Below are 3494 nucleotides of genomic sequence, written 5' to 3' on the forward strand. Positions count from 1 at the left end.
CCACAGAACTCATCAGAGAATAAAATTTAAATTAGTATATTTGCACATTTCAAATATTACTTTAAAAATCATTAATTTTATAAAGTTGGTATGATTACAGGAAATCGAACATTTTTAGCTATGTATTCTGTAAATAAGAGAAACTAAGCTAAGTTTCACTAGGTTTGCCAAAGAGTTGCTATACAGTACGAAGTACTTTTGGTGATTTTTTTTGGCTAGGACATAAATTCATCAAAATGAAGAAATTGAAAGTTAGTCTGTTGCTTTCCCTTAGGATAAATGTTGTGTTATCCTTCTATAAATTGAATTCATTTACAACAACATAAAATTCAGCTTTTCCATTTATTACACTTTCCACCTAAATACCCAGGAGCTCTCTTGCAGCTGAGAAGAGCGTGTCAACTTTTAGTTTTTTGGTTTTGCATACATCATGCAAAGAATGTGATCATACAAAAAAATGTGATATTTTTCTTGATAAAAGAAATAGCAGGCATTTCCTCTGTTGTTTGTCACTCAGGAAAACATTTCTGAACTTGGATTTTGTATCCCTAACAATCCCCCCCCAATATACCCAATCAAATGTAATTTGGAAGATGGTTATAAAACAGCTGTCAAAGCCTTCTGGTTATTGCTTGTTGAAAACAGTCATATTTATTGAAGAGAGAAGAGTATTTGGCCAAATATGGCTATAGAAGTAAGTAAAAGAATTTAGGACGCAGAATAATAAAACTAAGAATCTAAAACTAGTTATTCAAAATACAAATTGCTCTGAGGAGAGAATATTAAAGTACAGTCCCACTAAAGTACGAATGAGTGGGGTCCATTAAAGAGCTATTTTAAAATAGGGTTGGTAACAAGTGCCTTAGTATGTCTTTTCTACACATAGCTCATGGTGAATGGTGAGCTTTCTGTATGAAACAAATTCCATGAGGTCCCAAGGTGACCTGTGTAGTAACTGAAGATTATAATATATCTCTTTTGTTGGATCTCCCCCAGAGAGTGTCACCAGGTGGTACTCTTGGTGTCCTCGGAAAAAGTTCCAAACAAAGATGGAATCCAGTCCTTAAAAGTCTACAAAGAGAGTGGCCTTCAGTAGCCTGTTTTGTCATGCCAGTAAGACCTCTTAAGTCAAGGTAACAAGATTTCATAACGGCTAACGTTTAGCTAAAAAATGGGAAACACCTCTAGTTACCTTCCTAGAAGTCTTAAAATTCCAAATAATAAGTAATTCAGTAATACTTTTTGGACAGAACCATTTTTACTAACAGCCGGGGGATGGGTTCTTTGGCCTTAAATACTGCATTTACTTAATATTGTCAAGAGTTTTTAAAGGAAAAATTATGTGTATTGTATATATGTGTGAAAGTTTTCCATATATAATCATTTATACAACTTTGTATTTGAAGATTCATGAACTCTAGATTCTTCAAAGACCTGTGAATCTATTTTATTCAACTCAGGTGCCAAAATAATTTTTCTCATATATCATGTAAATATATAAAGAAATAGCCTTTAAACAACAGACTAGAAATTCTAAAAGCTAAAATGGGCATCTTCCCTCCTTATAAAAGTGACAGTTTATGGTCTTGTAATTATTGTCTTCATTGATTTGCCATCAGTATTAAGTTAGTGCACTCATTGTCAATTAACTTTCATTGGGGTATTAGGAACTGGTTTTATGCATCCATTTTCTATGATAAAATACATTCTTACATGTCCAGGGATCTCAGTCCACATCAATTAATAAAATATCCAGAAATGTAAAATGTTGTAATATTATAAGCACTAAGTATTTTTAGTGTCTTTTATATCTGGAATTGCTGGAAGAAGCTTAAATTCAGCCCAACTCTGCTTTCCCCCCTTAGCTATAGGGTAGGATATATTATATATCAAATTTAAGTTAAATCCTAAAAAAGTCTATTTCAGTTATTCACTTCATCCCTGGAAATTAAGGTTTATTGTGGAGAGAGTAAAACTTGAATTATGGTAGCATTCACCATGTGAAATTCCAATTCTTTCTATAAAAATGAATGTAAATATTTTCACTGATGGACATGTGAAAAAGTAAGTAGCACCTTAAACTATTTCCTTGCTCTTTTTAATGTTCCAGATTAAGTTGAATTCTGTGAATGAAGGTATTATTTTGAACTACATAATCATTAAAAATTTCTTATTTTATTCCAATGTTAAACTTTTCAAGTGTCCTACCTGAAGTGGTTTAAAAAGTTTTGTCTTGAAGTTGTTTTAAAGGCAAGTAAGAGAAAATATAATAAAATAGTATAAATAATATTCAACCACAGTAAAAGAATGTTTCAAAGAGTGAAAGGATTCTTTCCTTATTTTAGTGGATTAGAATAACATAATTTTAGTTTGCTAACTTCACTTCTTCACAATATAAAGGTCAGTATAGTTTTAACTTTAAAATGAACAAACAAGAAATGTAGGAATAAATTATGACGGTCCTGGTCTGAAGTTTTCTAAACATTTTTTTAAATTACTTTAAAAAGGTAAAATTGAAAAGATACAGAAAAGATTGCAAAAAGGTTAAAACACATATTTACTAGAACATTAAGAATATTTCCATGACCCTCAGAGATACACTCATAATTTTTTTAAAAATTTAATAGTTTTTTGGGGGAGGGGCAGTTTAGTTCCAAGTGAGCAAGGCTAAATTCAGGAATCATTGAAACTGAATTTTTTATTTTTCTTTTTCATTTTTCACCCACAGTGATTTCTACAAATCTTATTTCCATTTTCCCAGAGGGTCAAATAACAATGCACTTAATGTAGGACATTTTCACCAAGTGAAAGTGGAGGTCCTAATACCCTAACAGGAATAAATATCAGTAATTGCTCAAGAGTTCAAAAGCTTAATTCTATTGCAAATTTTCTTTTTAAATGTGGAGACTGGAGTTGGAGAATAACTTAAAAATAGAAAATTAGAATTTTGTCATCTGCGGTCACTTTGACTTAACTTTCTACTGTAATGCAAATATAACACAATAAAAATAAAGCACTTTAAACTTATACACACACATGAAATAGTGTATTTTCCCCCAAAGAACATTTATCCATTTTAATGTTTAAAATAGTTTACATTTCTTACTCTTTGTCTTCAGTTTAGCAATTGGATTCCCAAATGAAGCCAATGGCTAGCAATGGATGCTTTTTTGAATTAAGTAAACAATTGTACTTTTATTTCAAAATATAAAAACTAAGTTTGAATTCTCTGGATTCATATAAATGTCTGATTTTATAAGGAACTTTTAGAGTGCTTTAACTTACTGTAAAATATTGTATATAATTCAAGTATGTCCAACTGTTCTGTGGTAAGTTTTATTAGATAATTTAAGTTTTTAAGGATAGAATGACAGATGTGATCAAGACTATTCTCTTAGAGCACTGTTCATTCTATGTACTTAATGAGCCTTTTGATTATAAATTAAATGGCATCTTTTTCATACCTACAGCTGTCTTTATTTCAGAGCAGTCTC

This window comes from Gracilinanus agilis, chromosome 3, assembly GCF_016433145.1.
Source record: "Gracilinanus agilis isolate LMUSP501 chromosome 3, AgileGrace, whole genome shotgun sequence".
NCBI lineage: Eukaryota > Metazoa > Chordata > Mammalia > Didelphimorphia > Didelphidae > Gracilinanus > Gracilinanus agilis.